The sequence below is a fragment of the Leucopleurus acutus genome (assembly GCF_964270905.1).
Source record: "Leucopleurus acutus genome assembly, chromosome: 11".
In the NCBI taxonomy this organism is placed as follows: domain Eukaryota; kingdom Metazoa; phylum Chordata; class Mammalia; order Artiodactyla; family Delphinidae; genus Leucopleurus; species Leucopleurus acutus.
The window spans coordinates 13,579,703-13,606,183 of NC_139152.1; positions in this window are offsets into that span (position 1 = coordinate 13,579,703).

Genomic DNA, 26,481 nt, shown 5'->3' on the forward strand with positions numbered 1-26,481 from the left:
ATCTAAGCAATGATTATCAATGTCTGCTAACATCACAAAAAGAAGACAACCAGGGATTATTATTCATCCCTGAGGGTATTATACAACACCACCTATGAAGATGTCTGGACAAAAAATCCCTCATAAATCTCCACCCGTCTCTTATTTTGAATACAAATTTACAGAAAATACAAAGGACAAAAATCACGAAGAGGATAAAGTCAGAAAAATTCAGACAGAAAACTTCATAGGACAAACCACCCATTTCTTCAACAAAAACTTCAAGAGAAAAAAACAAACAAAAACTTCAAGAGAGAAGAGAAAAAGAGGGAGACAGGTACAGACAGACAGAGAGCCTAAAGACTGAAAGAAATTTGAGACATTTATCATCTCTCAATGTATAGATGTCATTTGGATTCTAATTCAAAAAACAAGCTAAAAACAAAGTGAAAATGATAAAATAAAAAACTGGGGAAATGGGCTTCCCTGGTGGCGCAGTGGTTGAGAGTCCACCTGCCGATGCAGGGGACACGGGTTCGTGCCCCGGTCCGGGAAGATCCCACATGCTGCGGAGCGGCTGGGCCTGTGAGCCATGGCCACTGAGCCTGCGCGTCCGGAGCCTGTGTTCTGCAATGGGAGAGGCCACAACAGTGAGAGGCCCACATACCGGAAAAAAAAAAAACAAAAAAACTGGGGAAATGTGAGCATGATTGAATATTTGATATTAAAGAATATTTTAACATTTTCAGGTATGATCATGTTATTGAATATGCAAAAAAGGGTCTCTATCTTTTAGAAAAATCTACGAGATATTTACAGATGACATGATGTCTAAGATAACCTCAAAATTCAGGGATGGGATAAAGAGAGACATGAAGGTATCAAGTATAAGGGAGCAAAGTTGGTCATGGTTTATGAACTGTTGAAGCTGAGTGATAGGTACATGGAGAATTGTTATACTGTTTGCTCTACTTTTATGTATATTTGAGATGTTCTAAAATAAAATATTAAAACATAGAGGGTAGAGGTGAGCAAATTCTTCCAAGACCTAGAACTATAGCTTATCAAAACTTAAGCTAGAACTACAGCTTATCAAAACCTATAGCTTATCAATTACAGTTGCCCGTTGAGCAAATACTTTAAGAATATCTTGTCCTCTAGAGAGGAAGATTATATGTAAGCTGAGTTGTATTAGTGGATGCCTGTGGTCATCTTTTTTATACATAGTAAATCTTTAGATTATTTTCCAAGTCTGGATTTCGCCTTTAAAGTTTTGGTTAAGATGTTGTCATGTGAGGCCAATGTCTTAATATAACAGGCTCTGTGTATGTCTGTATATATATATAATGGAGATAATGTTTTTGAAATATGTTCACAAATAATATAATCTCTCTCTTAAAGCACACTTTTTTTTGCCACTAGTGCATGCCTTGAGTCTTTATCACCCCAGGGAAGAGGAAGGTATGTACCTTCTAGAAAAAAGAGGCCCAGAGGTAGGAAGAGGGCAGATGTGACAGGTGAATTCCTCATAGAAAAGGGACAGGAAGCAGAAACAATTCTGGTGCAAAAAGGAAGGGGTTCAGAGAGAATGGATCTGGGATTGGGATGCTACTGGGATCCCCTGGAGGGACGTACATACCTCTGGCCTTTGTGAGAAGGTAGAGGCCCCTACCTTGTTTAAATAGTGCACCCCCCGACCCAAAGAAAAAAGAAGATGTGTATAGGTCCTAAACCCTGGAACCCATAAATGTGACCTTATGGAATAAAGGGTTTTTGCAGATATAATTAAGTTAATGATCTCACGATGAGATTATTCTGGACTAGGATGGGCTTTGAATCCAATGGCAAATCCTTATAAGAGATGAGAAGGGAAAACAGACACAGATAGAGAGGGAAGAAGATAATGAGAAGAAAGAGGCAGGAAGGAAGAGGCAAAAATCAGCAGTTATAGACTTTAGATATATATAGATATAGATATATATATATATATATTTTTTTTTTTTTTTGCAGTACGCGGGCCTCTCACTGTTGTGGCCTCTCCCGTTGCGGAGCACAGGCTCTGGATGTGCAGGCTCAGCGGCCATGGCTCACGGGCCCAGCCGCTCCACAGCATGTGGGATCTTCCCAGACCGCGGCACAAACCTGTGTCCCCTGCATCGGCAGGTGGACTCTCAACCACTGCGCCACCAGGGAAGCCCTAGATATGTTTTTCATGGTAAAATCTACTATGATTTTTACCAGCTAATTTAGACCTAATTTAATTTATTTGCACATCTGTCAGCCTGTGAAAGAGTCAGCTTGACAACAAAAATCTGATGCAACTGTATCTATTTTATCTTCAGTCTTTCCATCAAAGGCCAGGAGAAACCTGCTTCTTCTGAGGGCTTTGTTTTTATCAGTCTGGGTGGCTAGCTTTGATTTGGCGTTGTCGTCTTGCTGGGGAGCTCACAATAACTCTCATGAAGAGTTCTGCTGATGCTTATTTATAGATCAGCGAGTTTGGAGGACCGTTCTTAATGTATTCAGTTTACTTTGGAGCTTTGCCTCTTTTCTACTTCTCTGGGGTCAGGTCTGTTTTACAGCCAGCTAGAAAGACACTGCTGAAGTAATTGTCCATAAAATGAGGGTCTCCTATCTGTATTCTCTCCCCAGCACCCTCGCCTGAAGAATCTGTCCACTGCCTTCACTCTTTGCTTCATTCTGGGTGTACAGAGACTTGTTAGAGGTGTCCTAACAGGTGGCCAGGGTGTCCAGCTTCATTTCCGGGGCCGCACATCACACGGATTAGTACCTTCAAATGCAGTGACTAATTTGCTAGAGTGTGAGGTAAAGTTCAATAAATGAATCTAAAGTCCCCAAGCAGCTTGTAGTTTGGAAATTCTTGGACTCCTTTGGAGCAGGTTGGCAATTTCCTATTACCACTAGATGTCCCTGTGTGGCTTTTCTTTTGGACACCAGTACTGTACAAGCTGCAAGTTATTTCTGCTCTCCTGGTTGGAAGGAAAGTGCATCACAGTCTCTGAAGAGGCTGTTTACAGTGGAATATCAACCAAGCTGGGACCCAACACAGCTTAGCCCTAGTACACTAATTTCAAGTCCAAGGGCATGGCAAAGCTGGAGAGTACTCTGAGACTGTGCAGAAATCAGGACTATCTCTATAGAGGTCCCAGGTTCTTTCCAATTTGCATTCATTCAATTTCCCCTGCCTCCCAGCTCCCTCTTGGTAGCCTAGACCAAAGCTTTAAAAACTATCATGGAGAACTAGTTAAAAAAAATTTTTTTTTTCGCACTTCTGCTTTCTTGCAGACCAACACATGGTCTTACTGTGCAGGACATCACAGGTTACTCACTCTGGGAGTCTGATAACAACCAAACTGTCTGTTCCCCCTAACAAAATGATGGTATATGTACTTAGATGTGACGTTGCACAGCAGTGTCAGCTGCCTACAAAAGGTTTTTTAAAGCATTCTCTCAATTTCTGTATTTCCTCTGTCTTTGATTGGCAACAGCTTGTGGACCAGCACCGGTCTGAGGATCACGCTTTGGGTGGCACTGGCCTAGGCGTCATCATAAGGCTTAGTTCTACATCCTTGAATTAAAACTAATGAGCCATGGGGAACTGGAGTGGCTCAAGGCAGCTTCTTGCAATGTGCAGAGAGCCGTGGTCTCTGTCCTTCTACCCCAGGTCAGACCTGGACCTTCCACTGACCTACTGCACTGAATCTCAGATTAAGGCAACATTAAACAGAAAACACTGGGTGATCCCCAGAGGCCACAGCAGTGGAGAGGGAATGAGAGTTCTTGCAGCTTTGGAACCTGTTACCGAGTCCAGGCTCGTACTGCTTGCCGTATGACAGGCCAATACATCGAGAGACAAGTCGTTAGGGCAAGGAAGAGCGACTTTATTCAGAGAGCCAGCAAACCGAGAAGATAGTGGACTCATGTCCCAAAGAACCATCTTGCCTGAGTTAGAATTCAGCCTTCTTTTATAATAAAAAGGGAGGAAATAAAGGCCAACATTTCCTGGTTCCAGTCAGCCTCTGAGGGGATGTGCTAATTTCCTTCTTCCTGCAGTCATTCACACGTGGGCCTGGTCAGGATGTTTCCTGTGAGCAAAAGGTATTTTAGCTTAATGATCATTACCTGGGAGGCAGGGCTCCCAGAGATGGGCCACTGTGTATAATTTGAGCTTATAGGTGACATCCCTTTAGTGATTAACTTGTAATAGAATGCAAAGTTTCTTCCCCATTACGAACCTTCTTGCAGAACTTAAGTGAACCTTGTCAAGGTCCACTCTATACTTTAGAAGAGAAATAAAGGTGGTAAAGGATGGTAAATACCATGTACTTGTATTCGTCTTAATAATTAGCCATAGTGACACCTGGGTGATCAATTCTGTGATGTCTTATGTCACAACCAGCTCCAATTACAGGAAGAGCGGGAAAGAGTTTTAGCTTCACAAACTGAAAAGAAACAGTTTGTTTACTCAATGTACCAACAGTTTGTGTCCCCAACAATCATTTATTAAGACAATCATTTGTAATGTAAGAGCACAATTTGCCTTCAAAACAATGTTGAGAATGGTGGTTAATTTTCCTGTTTACTCACAGAAAACCATTTAAGCCAGGCAGTAACTGACTTAAACACTATTTTTCTCTTTTTTATGATTCCATGGGTCAGGTCAAGTCAAGCAGCCAAGAACATTGCTTTCTCTGTTATAAGCTCTTGAGATCCAAGTTCCAAACTTTGATAGAAAGGGTTTCCCCTCTCTTTCTCAGGGTGCCTCATGGAGAAACAGGATTTGTCTGGAGTTCCTTGTTCTGGAAAGGACAACAAGATGACTCTGGTCCCTTGCAGCGGTAACCAGCAAGGAAGCAGGATTCCCGATGAAGGGTTCCCTTAGCTGTGTCTTTAAGGCTTGGAGTATAAAACCATGTTTGATAAGCAGTGTTTGATGAGCAGGGACCTTTGTGGTAAAAGCTTCCAGGGGTGGCTGGGAGTGAGGCATGGGATCTCTTAGAGAAGGAAAAATCATGGGGTGAGAGCTAGAAGCACTGGATCAAGAGTCACCAAGTGGAAGACTGGGATGAAGCCGCATGAGTGAAAAAGGAAGAAGAAAGACATACTCACATGACAAGAGTTGAAGGGCAATATATGCGGCTCTGTCAGCTGGGGATTGAAATTCCAAGGCTGAAGGCTCATTTTCATGTGTTCACATTTATGGGGCAGAGGCCTTGAAGGAGAGGCCCTAAATATGTCCTTCTGGAAAGATGACTCTGCATCTTTAGCGTCTCCTGTGGGAAATGTAATAGAGGTGGGACAGATCCAAGTTTCATGGAGCTGAAGCTTATGCAATTTGTGGATACTTTAGGGAAAAAAAGCAAACTTAAAAACGTAAAATTAGGTATGAATATAAATATTTATTTACATAAGAAAATAAATTTTTAAAATATCCATTTTAAAAAGCTAGCAAATACAGGCACGCCTCAGAGATACTGTGGGTTTGGTTCCAGACCACTGCAATAAAGGGTATATTGCCATAAAGCGAGTCAAACGGATTTTGGTTTCCCAGTGCATACAGAAATTATATCTACACTGTACTGTAGTCTACTAAGTGTGCCATAGCATTACGTCTAAAAATGTACATCCCTTAATTCAAAAATACTTTATTGCTAAAAAATGTTAACCATTATCTGAACTTTCAGTCAGTCGTAATCATTTTGCTGGTGGAGGGTCTTGCCTCCATGTTGACAGCTGCTGACTGATCAGGGTGGCAGTTACTGAAGGGTCGGACAATTGTGGCAACTTCTTTTTCTTTTTTTGTGTACGTGTGTGTGTGGTACGCGGGCCTCTCACTGTTGTGGCCTCTCCCGTTGCGGAGCACAGGCTCCGGACGCGCAGGCTCAGCGGCCATGGCTCACGGGCCCAGCCGCTCCGCGGCATGCGGTATCCTCCCGGACCGGGGCACGAACCCGTGTCCCCCGCATTGGCAGGCGGACTCTCAACCACTGCGCCACCAGGGAAGCCCTGTGGCAACTTCTTAAAATAAGACATCAGTGAAGTTTGCTGCATCGATTGACTCTTCCTTTCACGGACAGTTTCTTGGTGGCGTGCAATGCTGTTTGATAGCATTTTACCCACACTAGAACTTCTTTCATAAGCAGAGTCAATCTCTCAAACCCTGCTTCTGCTTTATCAACTAAGTTTATGTCATATTCTAGATCCTTGTTGCATTTTAACAATCTTCACAACATCTTCACCAAGAGTAGATTCCATCTCATTAAACCACCTTCTTTGTTCATCCATAAGAAGCAATCCCTCATCAGTTCAAGTTTCATCATGAGATTGAAGCAATCCAGTCCATCTTCAGGCTCTACTTTTTCTTTTTTTTTTTCTGAGACAAGAATCTCTTTTTATTTAACATTGCAGGGTTAGAAAGTAAGGACCAGGCAGAGCAGGAGACAGTACAAATAATCAAATGGAATATAACCCTTACATTTTCATTTGAAAGACAGAAAAAAATAAGCTTTAAAGTGACATGTGTTTATTGTATGCCGTATCAAAGCAAAAGATATGGACATAGATATACAGACATAGATATAGATATCACATTTTCTTTACCTGTTCATTCATCAATGGACAATTAGATTGTTACCATGTCATGGCTGTTGTGAATAATGCTACAATGAACATGGGGGTGAGGATATCTCCTCAAGATACTGATTTTGTTTCCTTCAGACATATGCCCAGAAATGAGACTTCTGGATAATATGGCAGTTCTGTTTTTAATTTTTTTCTTTTTTTTTTTTTTTTTTTTTTGCGGTACATGGGCCTCTCACTGCTGTGGCCTCTCCTGTTGCAGAGCACAGGCTCCGGATGCGCTGGCTCAGCGGCCATGGCTCACGGGCCCAGCCGCTCCGCAGCATGTGGGATTTTCCTGGACCGGGGCACGAACCCGTGTCCCCTGCATCGGCAGGTGGACCCTCAACCACTGCGCCACCAGGGAAGCCCTGTTTTTAATTTTTTAAAGAACCACCATAATGCTTTCCACAGTGGCAGCACCAATTTAAATTCCCACCAACAGTGTTCAAGGGTCCCTTTTTCTCTACATCTTTGCCCACCTTTTTAATCTTTTTTAAATTATTATCATAGCCATCCTAACAGATGTGAAATGATATGTCATTGTGGTTTTGATTTGCATTTCCCTGATGATTAGTGATGTTGAACACCTTTTTGTGTACCTGTTGTCCATTTATATGTCTTCTTTGGAAAAATGTCTATTCAAGTCCTTTGACCATTTTTACGTTGGATTATTTGGGGTTTTTTTGTTTTTGTAATTAAGTTGTATGAGTTCCTTATATATTTTGGAAATTAAGCCCTTACCAGATATCTGATTTGTAAATATTTTCTCCCATTCCATAGGTTGCCTCTTCACTCTGCTAATTGTTTCTTTTGCTGTGTAGAAGCTTTTCAGTTTGATGTAGTCTTGCTTGTTTATTTTGCTTTTGTTGCCTGTGCTTTGGGTGTCATATCTGAAAATTTATTGCCAAACCCAATGTCAAGAAACTTTTTCTCTATGTTTTTTTCTAGGAGTTGCATGGTTCCAGGTCTTACATTTAAGTCTTTAATTCATTTTGTGTTAGTTTTTGTGTATGATATGAGATAGTGGTCCAGTTTTCCCAATGCCATTTATTGAAGAGACTGTCCTTTCCCCATTGTGTACTCTTGGGACCCTTGTCAGAGATTAATTGACCACATCAGGCTCCACTTCTAATTCTAGTTCTCTGGCTATTTCTATCACATCTGCCATTACTTCCTCCACTGAAGTCTTGAACCCCTCAAAGTCATCCGTGACTTCTTCCAAACTCCTCTAAATGTTGATATTTTGACCTTTCCCCATGAATCATGAATGTTCTTAATGGCATCTAGAATAGGGAATCCTTTCCAAAAGGTTTTCAATTTACTTCACCCAGATCCATCATAGGAATCACTACCTATGGCAGCTATAGCCTTACAAAATCTGTTTTTTACATTTTCATTCCTCATCTCACCTGTTATAGTCTATCCAGACCCAAAGCATGACCACAGGGTAACCAGCTGAAAATGCACCAAGTTCTTTAGCCTACAATTCCTGTATTGATTGACTGTCTAATTGACTAAAGTATTTCTTGATTCAACAAACATTTATTTGTAGTTTTTTACTTTGTTCTAGGTGCTCTTCTGGACTCTGAGTATAAGAAAGAAGGAGAAATTTTGCCCTCCTGGAGGAGCTCAGAGAGCTTTTTGTTCCAGGTCTTACTGGTAGAGAGTAGCAGAGTCAAGGTGAGAATCCAGGTGTCATGATTTCTGGCTTAGTGCTTTTGCTATGAGGCCACATTTTTTCTGAAGTTTAAAAGTCTGACCAATACCAAAAGCAGAAAATGCTTCACAGTGATGTAAACAAATCAGTACCTCTAATTTATGGTAGGTTACTAAGGGCCTCGGTATTCTGGAACTATTAAAAGTAACCTATGGAATCTGAGGTAAGGGGCCCTGAAGTCCCTACAATAGGGATCCAATTCTAAACCTAAGAAACATCCCCAAAGACAGGTACTAAAACATCAAAGGTATTGGTTTTAAAATATAAAAGCACAAAAGCAAGTATTTAAAGTATCAAGACAAGTATTTAAATGTAATTGAGGTCCTTTCTTAATGACTCAGTTAAAGCGATTATACACGTGGGAGATGGGATATCTTCAATTTCCAGCTTGAGCAGCTCTTCCTTACTCCTTGCTGTAGAGAGAGACTTTTAAGACTTGGTGGCTGATTGCACTTGTACCTCTTCATCAGGAAAATAAAGCACTCAAAGCAGGGCAAAGGGGACTCACAATTTTTGAGTGTCATTGAGGTGCCCTGAGTTTTATGCGTGTTGTGTCATTTAATCAACAAAACAGTCTCATGTGGTAGGGATTTTTGTCTTCATTTTACTGAAAACTAAATTCAATTTTTTTTTTTTTGACCGTGCTGCATGGCTTGTAGGATCTTAGTTCCCCAACCAGGGATTGAACCCGGGCTCTCAGCAGTGAAAGTGCAGTCCTAACCATTGGACCGCCAGGGAATTTCCTAAATTCAAATATTTTAAATACTATGCCCAAGGACACAGTTTGTAAATGGTAGACTCAGAAATGATGGGACTTCCCCGGCAGTCCAGTGGTTAAGACTCTGCTGCTTCCATTGCAGGGAGCAGGAGCCCTGGTCAGGGAACTAAGATCCTGCATGCTGTGTGGCATGGCCAAAAAACAAACAAAAAAAAAAAGGTAAAAAGAAATGAAACTAGGCTGGTTTAGTTCCAAGGTTCATGTTCTTTGCAGCATACCATGCCACCTTCAGGGATAAGAACAAAATTTAAAGGAGAGAAAAAAAACCCTAAAGATGAAGTGGGGAAGATTATAAATAAGGAAGGGCTAACATTTAGATATTTTTTTTGATTAACAGATATACCAGCAGAAGGACTGGGCTTATAATGTTTGTTATTCTCTAATCAAACATCACTTTTCTACACGTGGTGCCAGGAACCAAGCTCAGGTCCCTCCCTTACTTGTCCTGTACCCAGGAGCAAACTTTCATACTCATTGAGAATTTCTGAAAGATTCTGCCTTCATCAAGAAGGAGAAAGATAAAATCCTGTGCTCTGGAGGCAGAGAACCGGTGTTTAAATACCACATTTGCCACCAACTAGATATACGTAGGCAGATTTTTTAACTTTCTTGTGTTTGAGTTGTCTCAATGGGGATAATAATACTAAAGCCTCACTCCTAAACTCTTGGGGAGTAAATAAGATGATACGTAAAAAGAATCTAATATGGTGTCTAGTCCAAAGTGAGTGTTCAAAAAATGTTGATTTTCCTATTACCATTTTAAAACAAAACAAGCATGATAGGTATAAATTGCTTCTCTATACTCAGAGGCAAGAAATGACACATCTCTTTATATTGTAAACAAAGTTTGGTCCATTTCAAGGATCAGTAAAAAGTCCCCTGATTAATTTGGAGATCTCACTCCTACCCTTTGGAGCATATATGTTTAGAGTTTATGAGTCTCATTGGAGGAAGATCATTGTTGATGTCCAGGCTTATGTGCCCTATTCAGAGATGATGGCTCTACTTCCCAAATCAGGCCTCTTCACCAAGCACTTGTTGTCATTTCTATCCAAGGTTCTGTCACTCATTTGATTGTGGCCAGGTCACCACCAATCCCATAAACCCAAATCCAAAGGTCTTCTTTCCCAGTCTTTGGGGTCTAACCAGGCATTTTGAGTCTGAGTCATTCCCTCTTCAATATCTTCTGTTCCTACCTCTTCTCAGATACCTGAGCCTACATCTCCTTAACACACAAGCCTCTGTAGTTATCACCTTCAAAGAGCCAAAACTTGCCTGGCATATTCTCTTCTCTGGCTCTGAAGAAAAGGCTTTCTTTCTTCACCAGGGGGTAGTGGTAAGGCAGAACCCAGAACTTTAGAAACACAATTCTGGTTTATCCTTACTGACGGAAGAGGAGAAACTTTATTATTTTCCGGTGAGATGGCATCAGAAAAAAACTCAAAGTAACAAGAAACTTTCTCAATAAATTACCTTGTTAAATACATATATATACACTTATATATAGAAATATATATATACACCATTTTATATATATAAAACCAGTGTATCTGTAAGATACTGTAGGAAATGCAAGGAACTTACCCTCTAGTTAGGAAGTGAGACCTAGTCAAGATAAAACAACTGAGACACTTCTGACCTTCCTTCTATCAAAAATCTGAATATCCTTGAAGTGATTTTAAAACATGACAATTTTAACTAAGCACTAGTTTGGAGAGTCACATCTCTGCCTGAAAATATACTTTGATGGCCATAATCTTTGTCTTCCTGCTTCAGTGACGTGGAGACGGATTGGATGCCAGGGTGACAGAGAATCTTCCTAGCTGATTAGGCTTCTGTAGACACAACAAAGGCCATACTTTAAATTAGCTCCAACAGTCTAATCAGAATGAACAGACTACTTGGGTCTGTGATGAAGACATACTGGCAGCTGATGAAGGCTTTCTAGAGGGATTTTGGTGAAAACCCAAAGTATATTAATGCTGAAAGCAGTTTGATTCCAGTGTAAGGATTAAGGGTGATTTAGAAGGAAATGTTTATGCTAACAATTCATTTCTATTTTAATTTTCTTTCAAGTTTGTCTTTATGTATTAGCTTTAAGAATCATGCAAGATAATAATTTTTCTCATCTCTTTCATCAGTGGTTTAAAAATATTAATTCGTTAAAATAATCACACTCAGGAGCATTTTGATATCTCAGACCACCTCATCAGGATGCCCACTACGATCTGGGAGGAAAATGTCCTGACTGCAGATTCATGTCTTTTGGTTCAGGAAACCAATTGCATCTTGATTCTACAAACGAGCACATTCATAATCTAAGGAAAATCTATATCACTTGTTATTTGAAGACACTGAACTTACTCTCATAATGAACTTTTCCAGAATATATCTTTTTTTTTACATGTTTTTAAAAGTAAATAGAAAACTATCTTAAGTTGGGTTTCCTGGGAAATAAAATTTGAGCCAGAAGTTTCCATGCAGGATGTTAACTGAGGAGTGCTCCTGGGATCAACACCTGTGATGGAGAGAAAGGTGGAGGATGGCAGAGGGAAGGGTTGAATTGTGATGCAATCACACCAAAGCCTCATTGGATCCTAAAGGGAGTTCTGAAACTGGGATTCATCTTCAGAGTCGGACCTTTATTCTTATTCATCAAACAATGAGTGGATTTGGGCTGCCCATGAGAAGGGGAGGTGACCTTGAGTGAGACTCCTCTCCTGTTGTGGGCGAATGCCAGTGAAGGACTCAACTGAGGACCTTCAAACATTAGCTGAGGCTCCTAGCATCCATTACAGTCTACCCCTTGAGTTTTTCAGATCCATTTTTTTTTTTTTTTCAGATCAACAGCTTTATTGAGAAACGAAAGCAGAGCCCCCCCTTCCCCCCGCCCCGGTCATGGCGGCATCGGCCTCAGGCTCTGAGCATCCAGGCATCCTAAGGGTAGAAGACGAGATCAGGGATCAGGTATCAGAGTCCGGAACATGAGAGCGGCCGCAACCGGGCCCAGAGCGGCGGCACGTGTCGGGGCCTGGGTTTCACCTCCCCACACGGAGGAGCGGGCGGTGAGCTGAGACCCCGGTGGCTCTGGGCGCCGAGTCTCACCTGCGGCCACGGCCAAAGCCGCAGGTGATTTTCAACCAACGCCGAGATCCATTTGTTTTGCAGGATAGATTCTGGGAACAATTTCTCTAGAATTCTGATTGGTCTCTTTTTGGGGGAACACTTGCCTGAGAAAGGTTAGTGGGATGAATTACCAGCCCATCTCTGCAATTGATCTCAAGGCTGCAATAGATACTCTTCTTTCCTTCCTCTACTATCCTTTGCTTCCCATTTCTCCCACTCTTGGCTACCATCTCTCTCGGTTTAGATTACTTGCCCTGGTAATCCAGACGTCAATCCCGAGGAGTCTAAATCCCTGGTCACTATATCCATGGCTCTTGCACATATCCATCTATCAATAAAATTGGCAAGGGAAAAACACAAGACATTCCAGTGGATCACCTGAGTACTACACATATGCCTTCATTGTTTAAGGGTAGCCTTATCACTTCCGATTGATCAGGGAGCGTTGCTTCTAGCAATATGGCTACTCTTTTCCTTCTCTACTGGTTTCTTGGAATAAGGAGTCTGATGTGAGGTTTCATGAGAGTCTTGTTTGGTTTCCTGGTGAAAATATTTCCCTTCTGGGAACTAGACCACTAAACTTATGAAGTCCAGAGTTTCAAGAGTGAGTAGCATGAATTCCCCAAGTGGCCCACTTCTACTGTAGTTCATTATTTCTAGATCCATGTATTCTATTTATTGAGGGCACAGCTCAATTTGAAGGTTGCTTTCCTAGGATATATGCTGCTTGTAAAGGATATTGTCCTATTCACGTATGGAATCATCTTCTAATTTTTGTCTCACTTGTGCCTTCAAAAACCTCTTCCTTTACTCCATCAAACCAATTGTTTCTGGATGGTGTGGTGTGTGCGTATGTGATAGGTCTACGGTCATATACCCACTGCCATCCCTCCTTTTCTGTAAAGTGAGTTTCTTAGTCTGGAGTAATGTTAGATGGAATTTTATGCCAATGGGTCAGACACTCTCTAAGCCTTAGCATAGGAAGTGAGACAAACTCATGCTTGAAATCTGTGCCCATTATGGTCAAGATGGATAACTGCCCCTTCCAGAGCAGAAGGGTTAAATGTATTTAAGTTGACACTAAGTGGCTGTTTTGATCTCCCTGAGAAATGATGCCATATCTGGACCCAGTATTCGTCTCTTACCATCACTTTAAATCTCTGTGGCTGGCTGGTTGAACATTTGGCAGCAGGAGCAGTGACTAGATCAACCTTGACAAGTGAGTGTCCATGCTAAGCCCATGCATAGTCTTCATTTCACCATCTTAACTATTCCACTATTGCACCCATTGTGTTGACAGTGGAGTGGCCATTGGCCAAGACTGGCTAACCTCAACTGATTGAATCATTTTGTCTTAATATTTATTGAGTTCTTCTTCTGGGGGACAAGTGCTGTCTTCCAAGCCTCTGACCAACTGGCCAATGCATTTTCCACTACCTGTATATAGATTCATATATATATATCTCTTGAAACACCTCTCTTTTTACACAATGTGGATCATCGGGTGTCCCAACCACATCTCTGCTCAATGTGAGGGTTTCCTCTCACAACTGTCTTTCAGGGCCACTTCTAAGTAAGGATTCAGTTTCAGCTGGTTCCACACATACCATTTTCAGCCCGAGCCATATATACCAAGACCAATTTTTTCCTTCTGCATTCTCAGGTCATAAGGGAACCCAGATGAGGCCATAGGAGTAAGCTGAGGTGCAACAGTGGTAGCTGACATGGGCTACCTGCCTGTAATGGTCTTGTGCTATTGCCTCTGAACTTGCATGTGTCTGATCCCAAATGTACCACTTCCCTTGAATTTCTGGGCACACAGTCACTTGATATTCTTGTTAAGTTACTTAGAAATGGCCTTATCCTTTTGGTTCTTGCTTTTAAGATTTGTTAGTGAGTGCAGGAAAAGAGTTCAACCTAGAGCTAATTACTGAGATAAAACGCTTCTGAGTACCCTACTCCATGCCTCATGAATTATGAGGTTTTCCAGTCTGGCTGCAGGGAACAAGGCCCCTTTCCTATGTCTGAGCCCCAGATATTGTTTCCTGTAGTCCTTTTGGGTGATTCTTTCCTGAGTCTTGTGTGATTTTTCTCACATCACATGCTGATCAGTACTCAGCTGAGTGGTCTAAGGGAGCCTCTGCCTCCTCTCGGTACCCACTCTCTGATCTGTAGCACTCTGCCCTGCAAACTCTAGCTGCCTTGTTTTCCCCAGACTCTCTTGTTTCCTCAACTAAACAAGTCTGCTGAGCTCTGCTTCAGTTTCCCCTCTTTGAGCTTGTAAGCTCTCTGGACAGTAACCTGGAGCAATCACAGAGTTCAGCTCACTTTTTCATCCCCTCAGGGATCCCTGTCTTCCACTGCCTAATGTCTAGTATGTTGAAAACTATTGTTTCATGAATTTCTTCCATTTATTTAGTTGTTTCATGTGGAAGCATAAATCTGGCCTGTGTCCTTGTGTATTAAGGCCAGCTCAGACCTGGTATTCAATAATCCTATAATCATCTGGGTATTCCCTTTCCCCAGTATATGCGATTGGGCATAAGGATATGTCACAGCAAACATTTTGATTTCAATGTGAAACAAAAAACCAGTTCTGAGATATTTTGTTTGTCCCTTATGTCTATAGTCTATGCACAGAAAATCCATGTTGTATATATGTTTATTATTTATCCCTAGAATTAGGTTACTCGTCATCTGCCCTCTGAAAGTATTTCATTTGTACATTTATTTGGACTCTAATTACCTGGGTACTTGTTATTTTGCTGCCCAATATCCATTGTCCCTTCCTAAAGGTCCTTTGAATTTTATTATTGGGATGATAGCTTCTCCATTTCACTCCTCTATCCAAGGGCACCTGATTCATGGGAGGCCAATTCTGTGCTCCCATTCTGTTCTCAGAAAATGGTCATTCCACCTGGGCAGGGACAGCTCACCAGATCCTTCCTGCTATCATTCCTCTATGGTGGTCCTGCATCTTAGCCTCCCGTCTGGTCTTGGTGGCTCTCAGTGCTCTAGTTTGGTTCTCCAGTCTTCCATCAATTCTGAGAGTCTCCCCAATCCATCCAACTTATTTCCTTTTCCATAACACATCCAGAGGACAGTTCTATTTACATTCAATAAATGACCTATCCAGCTTTGTATTATGGTTATGTACATTTCTCTCTGCAACTAGATTGTAAGACAGTGGAGAGCTAGACCCATGATTTATTCATCTTCTTGTCTTCTAGAGGACCACGAAGAGATGCAGATGCTAAACAAATGGTGCATTAAATTTAATCAATCATCAAATGTTTTTAGCATCTTACTTGTGAAGGATATATTATTTACATACATGAATATGTCACAGTCTTTAAGTCCAACAGAAGTCATAGAATCAACCTCACTTTGACCTATCTTCCTGAGAGAACTTTTGGATAGGAAACGTGCATTTCCTATCCGAAAGTATACAGGAATGGAGTAAAGTCCTTCGCGTACAACTGCAAAAATCTCGAGCCATTTTTGCAAAATCTAGTCTATGACCTCCCAAATCTATAAATTGCCATTAATAACATCTAACTCTCCTTTCTCATGGACACCTTTTCATGCCTGGGCATTGATTTGCTATTTTTATATTTTCTTCCAGTTAACTGTTTCTTCCTCTGAGGTTCAGGATTGAAAACTGTGCTCTGTTACTTATTTCTTTACTTATCCCCACCATATGTATGAAGATGTTTTCCAAATCTTTATCTCAGCACGTAATTTCTCAGCTGTGCTCCAGTTTTACACCTACTCTTGCCTGAGTGACATGGGCATATACGTATACTGCCATCCATCCAAGCTAAATCTGGCACAAATTGAACTTTTCACCTTTTAAACTGTCACCTTGTCATTTTTCCCATCATCATTAAAAATACCATCAGCCCCCAGACTTAGAAAGTGGGATATATCCTCTATTTTATTACTCTACTCTCACAGATCAAGTCTACAAGTCATAGTTCCCCAAAGTAAATTTTTTCCTGGACTTCCCTGGTGGCGCAGTGGTTGAGAGTCCGCCTGCCAATGCAGGGGACGGGGGTTCGTACCCCGGTCCAGGAAGATCCCATGTGCCGCGGAGCGGCTGGACCCGTGAGCCATGGCTGCTGCACCTGTGCGTCCGGAGCCTGTGCTCCGCAACGGGAGAGGCCACAACAGTGAGAGGCCCGCGTATTTTCCTTTAACTCTCTTCACCTATATATATGCCGACAAAAGAAACAAAATCTGACATGTTTGGAACTAATTAGTAGAGTTAATCTATAGGAAGGAATAAAATCTGATTCACACAGCCATCTCTCATTGGTATTTCTGGGAACCTAACATCTCTAGCCGTAACCCTGAATTGATTTGATTCAGGTAGGAAGGACACAGGATCAGAATGAATTTTTTTTTTTTTAATCTATGGCCATTATGGACTAGTTTAGTTTAGTTTCGATTTGTATTTTATCCACTTAAGCATAAAAAGATGGTTGGATTCTTCTAAAGGTAATAAGATAGTCACAAGATCCTACAGGTAAAAAAAAGTACTAAGAAGGGACACAATATATTTTTGAAACCTAGATTTGTTTTTTCTTCATTTAAAAAATTTTTTATTGGAGTATAGTTGATTTACAATGTTGTGTTAGTTTCAGGTGTACAACAAATTGAATCAGTTATATATATGCATATATTCATTCTTTTTCAGATTCTTTTCCCATACAGGTTATTACAGAATATTGAGTAGAGTTCTCTGTGCTATATAGTAGGTCCTTATTAGTTATCTATTTTACATATAGTGGTATTTATATGTTAATCCCAGTCTCTTAATTTATCACTTCCCCCTACTTTTCCCCTTTGGGAACCATAAGTTCGATTTTGAGATCTGTGAGTCTATTTCTGTTTTATAAATAAGTTCATTTGTATCATTTTTAATTAGATTCCACATATAAGTGATATTGTATGATATTTGTCTTTCCTTCTCTGATTTATTTCACTTATGATAATCACTAGGTCTATTCATGTTGCTGCAAATGACATTATCTTGTTCTTTTTATGGCTGAGCAATATTCCATTGTATATATGTACCACATCTTCTTCATCCATTCCTCTGTCAATGGGCATTTAGGTTGCTTCCGTGTCTTGGCTATTGTAAATAGTGCTGCAATGAATATTGGGGTGCATGTTCTTTTCAAATTATGGTTTTCTCCAGATATATGCCCAGGAGTGGTATTGCTGGATCATACAGTAGTTCTATATCTAGTTTTTTAAGGAATCTCCATACTGTTCTCCATAGTGGTTGTACCAATTTACATTCCCACCAACAGTGTAGGAGAGTTCCCTTTTTCCATACCCTCTCCAGCATTTATTGTTTGTAGATTTTTTGATGATGGCCATTCTGACCGGTGTGAGGTGATACCTCATTGTATCTTCATTTTGTTTGTTTGTTTCGTACTGTGTGGTTTATTACTTTATATATATACATGAGTTAACTTTTTGGTTTCATTTTTTATAAACATTTATTTTTCTATCAGAACTCTTGATTATTAAGTGGAATATTCTTTTGATCTAAGGACCTACTGTATAACACAGGGAATTCTGCTCAATGTTATGTAGCAACCTAAATGGGAAAAGAATTTGAAAAAGAATAGATACATGTGTATGTATAACTGAATCACTTTGCTGTGCACCTGAGACTATCACAATATTGTTAATCAACTATACTCCAATATAAAATAAAAATTTTTAAAAAGTCATCAGTAATTCTTAAACTACAGGACACCACACCAGTAAAGATGTTTCTAGTTACCTGATGACAACTAGCTATAAAGCACAGTCTAGAGGAAAGTCAGTCGCTCAAGAATGCACTGCAATCCTTCAGAATCTCCCTGTGCTTCAAGCCCTTGTGTCTAACTGCTCACTGGGCAGTTCCTTCTGTATATACTTAAGTCCTCATTTTCCATAATCCCAGTCTTGATTCCCTATTTTCTAGTCACTCAAGTGTGAAAATGTGCACTTATTTTCAATTCCTTTTCTTTCAACCCAGTAAATTAATTTACATCCATTTTATTTCTGAAAAACATACTTTCATTCATTTTTCCCCCCATTCCATTGTTACTGCCACTAATACATTCTGATCTCATATCTCTTGCCTTGATGATTTCAGTAGACTCCTCATGGACTCCTTGATTCCAGTCTCTTCTCTTGACCAGTAACCCTCCATGTTGCCAAGAGACTTGTATTTTTAAAGGGATATCTGATCACTTTCTTCTCTGATCCAAAAAACCCTGATGCCTCATTGCCATTATGACACAATTTAAATTTAATAGCATGATGTTCTTTGCTCTGATCTGAAAACCATCATCAAATAAGTGTTGAACAGCATTTAATATTATTTTCCTTCTGCTATCAAGATTCTATAATATATTTGCTTGATATCCCCTTTATCTCTTACTACTCACTATAGGTACTGCTGACTTTATGCTTTGGCTATATGAGTTCTTTCCTAAATATGCACCATGATTCCCTGTCTCCATGGCTTTGTATCACTTGTTCATTTTGATTGGAATATTCATTCATTCTACTCTTTTGTGTCAAAAATTCTATGTATTCTTCTTGGCAAAATTCAAATGACCATTCTTTTAAAAATTCTCCCAGGTGAAATTAGACAATTCTTCCTTCTGTGTTCTTTTCACTGTTTTTCCCCCTCTTACATCAAATAAGTTTAATAATTATGTAAATGCCTATCGATGTTTCTTCTATTATATTCATATACACTTTGCCAGGCCAGATACAGGTTATTTTATCTCTCTCTCAGCCCTTAATCCCCTGTTTAACTAGATAATTCCTGCTCATCTCCTGGGTCTCAGTATAAGTATCTCTGCATAATTCAGAGTCTCCCCTGAGTCCCTAGAAAATGTTGATCTTCCAAAAAACATTTATGGTAACATGAACTTTTCCTTAATAGCATACAATACATGATTAATTGTTTAAAATCTTCATTGTTAGACTGTAAGTTACCTACTTCACTGCAGTATTCCCTGTAATCAGCTTAATGTTTGGCATATAAAAATAATTCAATAAATATATTTTCAGTGAATGAAACTAACTCTGTTTTGTTCACTTTTATAACTACAACAGGACCAAGCTTTATGCATTTGATAGATTTAGCATTTGACAAATGCATGTCATGTAATGCAATTGGATTTATTGTCAAGAAGTCATATATAGACTGATCACTCAATAAGTGTTTCTTAGATGAGTGAGGAAATGAATTAATGAATACAGGTAGACATATGGTATAACTGAAAGAATATTAGATAGAGAATTAGAAGGTCTTGGAGTGGTGGTACCACTATCTTACTGCATGGTTTTGAGCAATTTACCCAACCACTCTTCGTTTGAATAACAAATCCTATACTACCTACTGGTAAAATGAAGTAAAACACAAATGTAAGGAGTTTTCATGATACTATAGTTCCTAGGTTAAAAGGAAATGAATATGGAAAATGGCCCTTTAGACTATTCCATTCTTCTCTATGCTAGGGAGAATGCTTTTTCCAGCTGTGTTGAAAAAGAAGATTGCATTCAGCGGGTTGGAATATCTTTCTTCAAAGAAGTGCAAATCACCTACAAGATATAACTTTCTTCATCACAAATATGAGCCTTAGGTTCCTTCAACACAAGTATCCCCATCCCCAAATATTGAAGATTTTAAACTAAAGGTTTAAATAGAGGTTTTTAGTCTCACACCAGAGCTGTGACCTTGCTCTGTATATCCCTTACCCTAACAGTTTATATATTTCTTAAGCTAAGAGTCCATATATCTTATATATAGTTCATATATCAAATTCTACAAACTCTTCTAAGAGTTCAAGGATTTAGGAACTTCCTGAAATTCTAGGAAAAGTGTTGTGTGTATTTATATTTGGGGGGTATATTTAGCACAGTTTAAGAAATCAGGTTCTCAAATGTGTCAAAAGTTAAAAATCACTGGTATATAATTAAATGAGAAAATGTCCAAGAACCTGGAGAAAAAGAAACATTGAAGGTGAGCTTAACAATAGCAACAAATATAAAATCAGAGAATTTTGCAGAGACGTAGAAGTAGAGGCAAGAAAACCCAGTCCTGCACTCAGGCCATATTGACTCAATTTACAACTTCTAATAATCTCTGTGATTTGATTTCCTAGCCCAGAGGAAATCAGAAGAACCAAATTAGAAGAGTGGCGTTTGAAAGAATATAGTTTGGTATTGGCTCTTCAGAGTTCATTTTTTCCTACCTAAGCATTTTATGCTCTTTGTATATCTAGTTTCAACTGGTATTTTAATTTCACATTTACAAAACTTATTGTTTTTAACACTTGTTCTTCTTCAGAGACATGTATATTGGATTTTTTTAGCTATTTTCTGTTTCTCTTATAATTACTATAGTGTTGCAGTTGAAAGTTTGAAACTCATTGCTTTTTAGTTGAAGTTTTGTTCTTATAATTTTTCTTTTGATATTCTTTTTTAAAAATTGAGATATATTAGTTTCAGGTGTACAACATAATGATTCAATATTTGTAAATATCATGAAATGATCACCACAATAAATTTAGTTAACATCCATCACCACATGTAGTTACAAATCTTTTTCTTCCTATAACATTCTTAAATGGCACTCTTCTTCCCTCCCCCACGTCCCTTAGCTCAGTTAGGATGTGGAGTAGTGGTAGTCAATGAGTAAATGCCTAGGATAGCCTGCATAATACCTAGTCAACATGGTGTAGTTGAGTTTTTTCCTATTGATTTCTGCTTCCTGGTTGTGATGGAGCAAATAATGATTCTCTCAAGGACAAAAGGGGGAAAACCAAAAATAGAGCCTAAAAATGATTCAGCATCTTAACTTCCACTTTTGCTTTTGTTGCCCCACACTTTATATTGTCACCCCTATACTACAACTTCACCCCTAAATTTCTCTCTCTCTCTCTCTCTCTCTCACACACACACACACACACACACACACACACACACACACTATAATAATCAGGGTTCTCCAGAGAAACAGAATGAGGAGAGAGAGACAGAGGAATAAGGAATTGGCTCTCACGATTATGGAGGCTGACTAGACCCAAGGTCTGAAGGGAGAATTGGTGAGCTGAAGACCCAGAAGAGTTGATGGTGTAGTTCCAGCCTTAATCTGAGAACCAAGAGAATGGTTGGTCCAGCCCTAGTTTGAGAACCAGCAGTCCTGAAATCCAGGAAAAGCTGATGTTTCAGTTCGAGCCCAAAGGAAGGAAAAAGCTGATGTCTGAGTCTGAAGGCAGTCAGGTAGGATGAATTCTCTCTCACACAGGGAAGGATCAGTCTTTCTGTTCTATTCAGTCCTTCAAATGATTGGATGAAACCCACCCACATTAGGCAGGGAAATCTTCTTTACTTAGTCTACAGATTTTTTTTTGAATTTCATTTTATTTTTTTATACAGCTGGTTCTCATTTGTTATCTATTTTATACATATTAGTATATATATGTCAATCCCAAACTCCCAATTCATCCCACCACCACCACCACTGCCACTCCCCCCCATTCTCCCCACTTGGTGTCCATATGTTTGCTCTCTACATCTGTGTCTCTATTTCTGCCTCACAAACCAGTTCATCTGTACCATTTTTCTAGATTACACATATATGCCTTAATATACGATATTTGTTTTTCTCTTTCTGACTTACTTCACTCTATATGACAGTCTCTAGGTCCATCCACGTCTCTACAAATAACTCAGTTTTGTTCCCCTTTATGGCTGAGTAATATTCCACTGTATATATGTACTACATCTTCTTTATTCATTCGTCTGTCAATGGACACTTAGGTTGCATCCATGACCTGGCTATTGTAAATAGTGCTGCAATGAACATTGGGGTGCAAGTGTCTTTTTGAATTATTGTTTTCTCTGGGTATATGCCCAGTAGTGGGATTGCTGTGTCATATGGTAATTGTATTTTTAGTTTTTTAAGGAACTTCCATACTGTTCTCCATAGGGGCTGTATCAATTTACATTCCTACCAACAGTGCAAAAGGGTTCCCTTTTCTCCACATCCTCTCCAGCTTTTGTTGCTTGTAGATTTTCTGATGATGCCCACTCTAACTGGTGTGAGGTGATACCTCATTGTACTTTTGATTTGCATTTCTCTAATAATTAGTGATGTTGAGCAGATTTTCACGTGCCTCTTGGCCATCTGTATGTCTTCTTTGGAGAAATGTCTATTTAGGTCTTCTGCCCTTTTTTTTTTTCTTTTTGCGGTACGCTGGCCTCTCACTGCTATGGCCTCTCCTGATGTGCAGGCTCAGCAGCCATGGCTCACGGGCCCAGCCGCTCCGCGGCATGTGGGATCTTCCCGGACCAGGGCACGAACCCGTGTCCCCTGCATCGGCAGGCGGACTCTCAACCACTGTGCCACCAGGGAAGCCCCGCCACTGGTAATTTGATAGGAATTGCATTGGATCTGTAGATTGCTTTGGATAATATAGTCATTTTCACAATATTGATTCTTCCAACTCAAGAACATGGTATGTCTCTCCATTTGTTTGTGTCATCTTTGATTTCTTTCCTCAGTGCCTTATAGTTTTTCTGAGTACAGATCTTTTGCCTCCTTAGGTAGGTTTATTCGTAGGTATTTTATTCTTTTTGTTGCAATGGGGAATGGGATTGTTTCTTTAATTTCTCTTTCTGATCTTTTGTTGTTAGTGTATAGGAATACAAGAGATTTCTGTGCATTAATTTTGTATCCTGAAACTTTATCAAGTCCATTGATTAGCTCTAGTAGTTTTCTGGTGGCATCTTTAGGATTCTCTATGTTTAGTATCATGTCACCTGCAAACAGTGACAGTTTTACTTTTTCTTTTCCAATTTGTATTCCTTTTATTTCTTTTTCTTCTCTGATTGCCATGGCTAGGACTTCCATAACTATGTTGAATAATAATGGCGAGAATGGGCATCCTTGTCTTGTTCCTGATCTTTGAGGAAATGTTTTCAGTTTTTCACCATCGAGAATGATGTCTGCTGTGGGTTTGTTGTATATGGCCTTTATTATGTTGAGGTAGCTTCCTTCTATGCTCACTTTCTGAAGAGTTTTTATCATAAATTGGTGTGGAATTTTGTCAAAAGCCTTTTCTGCATCTATTGAGATGGTCATATGGTTTTTTATTCTTCAATTTGTTAATATTGTGTATCACACTGATTGATTTGTGTATATTGAAGAATCCTTGTGTCCTTGGGACAGATTTAAATGTTAATCTTTTTTTAGAAAATACCTTCACAGAGCTTCCCTGGTGGTGCAGTGGTTGAGGGTCCGCCTGCCGATGCAGGGGACACGGGTTCGTGCCCCGGTCCGGGAGGATCCCACGTGCCGTGGAGCGGCTGGGCCCGTGAGCCATGGCCGCTGAGCCTGCGCTTCCGTAGCCTGTGCTCCGCAACGGGAGAGGCCACAACAGTAAGAGGCCCGCGTACCGCAAAAAAAAAAAATTAAAAAATTAACCATCAAACACCTCCCCCCCAATTTAAGGCAGGCTTCAATGTCCCCAAGGCTTTCTGTTAGTTTTTATATTGATTTCTTATGTCTATTCTTCTTTCTTTTCTGAAATCTGCAGGGATAATTTTGGTAGAAGAAGCCAGTAGCGTATGCTAATTTTCCATATTGTCAGGAATCTCCTATTCACAATTCCTAAATTATTTATATTATCACCAGTACTTTTTTCCCTTTATCAGAGAAAATTGCTTCTCTTTTTCAAAACTAACTTCTGCTGTTTCCATCTCTTTCCCCAGTTACCATTATATTGTCCATTTCACCAACCCATTAGGGAACTGTACTTTGTATGTATGTATGCATATATATATATATATATATATATATATATATGTGTATATATACACACACACACACACACACACACACACATATATATAAGCATGTATTTATTTCTACTCTATCTAGACCAATAAGAATATTCCTCATATAGGCACACCCAAAATGTTCATTGAATGAACAGATAAATGAATGGATAATGAATGGATGAATGAAATTATCATCAAGTACAAATCTTTAATGTAAAAATCATGAAACGTTATGCAAATGAGAAAGAAATGCATTTTATGAATGGTGGTAGAAAGTCATATAGTTGAGCTATGAAGAATTATAAAATACTTTCTAGTTTTAAAACACAAGATTAGACAACGGAAATTGCTGGTTCTTGTGATCACTTGTTATGTCTTATTATAGTTCCAAGTTATTCCCATTTATTTTATTTCAGTCCATGTGTGTGTGTGTGTGTGTGTTTCTGTTCAATTTTTAACATGCTTCAACTAAATTTGGCTTGTGTCTATATGCTGGATACTAGGAAAGACTCTTAGAGAATTATTCCATGGCTTGTTCAGTCCCTAGGTAATACAAAGATTCATTGTCACCTTAATTGAACAGCCATTCTTCTTTTTTACTTTTTCTTTCTTCTCCCACCTCCTATATTTTCCATCTATTCTTCTTTTTTCTTTTAGTAGGTAAGAGTGGGAGTTCTGAATTATTTTTGGAGCATTCAGTTCTCCTTGGGGAATTAGCCAGTATGCTTGACTTCCACGAACTCTTAGAGTAAAACGATTTGACAGAATGTAAATTTAACCCCACTTTGGTAGCTTCACTATGTGGTTTCCTCAACAGCAAAGATCACATTTGATATTAGTTTGGTTTAGAAAACAATTTTTTTATGAAATTGACAGAACATAAGCAATGAAAGTTAGAATATAAGTGATATGTTTAGTTAGCTTAACCCTGCAGATTTATATAACTCTTGTATTGTTTATTTTTAAATTCATCTGAGATCCTCTTTTAAATAAATCTAACAGAAGGCTGTCCATCTCTTAACTAAGAAGTTCACTTCATATTTATTGAGCACCTAGCATATGCCAATGTGCCAGGCACTATTCTAGGACCAGGGGATACAGCTGACATCATAAATTTTCACAGCATAGTCTTGTTATTCATTAATTTCATTCTGATTTTATTTCTTTGTCCCAATTAAATGTACAAATTAAGAGTAACTTCCACCCTGAATTTTATTGTATTCTAAATTTGATTTTCTTCAATTGATAGCTAAATGTCCAATCCAAAAATGGGCAGAAGACCTAAATAGACATTTCTCCAAAGAAGACATACAGATGGCCAAGAAGCACATGAAAAGCTGCTCAACATCACTAATCATTAGAGAAATGCAAATCAAAACTACAATGAGGTATCACTTCACACCAGTTAGAGTGGGCATCATCAGAAAATCTACAAGCAACAAATGCTGGAGAGGGTGTGGCGAAAAGGGAACCCTCTTGCACTGTTGGTGGGAATGTAAATTGATACAGCCGCTATGGAGAGCAGTATGGAGGTTCCTTAAAGAACTAAAAATAGAATTACCATATGACCCAGCAATCCCACTACCGGGCATATACCCCGAGAAAACCGCAATTCAAAAAGACACATGCACCCCAGTGTTCATTGCAGCACTATTTACAATAGCCAGGTCATGGAAGCAACCTAAATGCCCATCAACAGATGAATGGATAAAGAAGATGTAGTACATATATACAGTGGAATATTACTCAGCCATAAAAAGGATCGAAATTGGGTCATTTGTTGAGACGTGGATGGATCTAGAGACTGTCATACGGAGTGAAGTAAGTCAGAAAGAGAAAAACTAATATCGTATATTAACGCATATATGTGGAACCTAGAAAATGGTACAGATGAACTGGTTTGCAGGGCAGAAATTGAGACACAGATGTAGAGAACAAACATATGGACACTAAAGGGGGGGAAGCGGCGGGGTGGTGGTGGTGGTGGTGGGATGAACGGGAGATTGGTATTGACATGTATACACTGTTGTGTATAAAATGGATGACTAGTAAGAACCTGCTTTTTAAAAAAATAAATAAAATTAAATTAGAAAAAAAAAGAATAGACATTAACCCCTCACAGATGTATTTATTCATGAGTTTTATCAGAGGGTTACTTGTTGGTAGTTTATCACAGAGAAAGTGAAAAACCCAGATTAAATATCTTAAAGTATCCCTGATTGCCTCTCCGGAAGGACCCAGTTGCCTTCCCAGCATTCACATTGTTTTAAAACTATTTGGCATGCCTGGGCTTACTTATGTGGTACAGTAAAATTTTTTTTAAAAAAAGCTTTTGCCTGCTCTTGGAAGACAATACTATGCTAAATATAGTGCA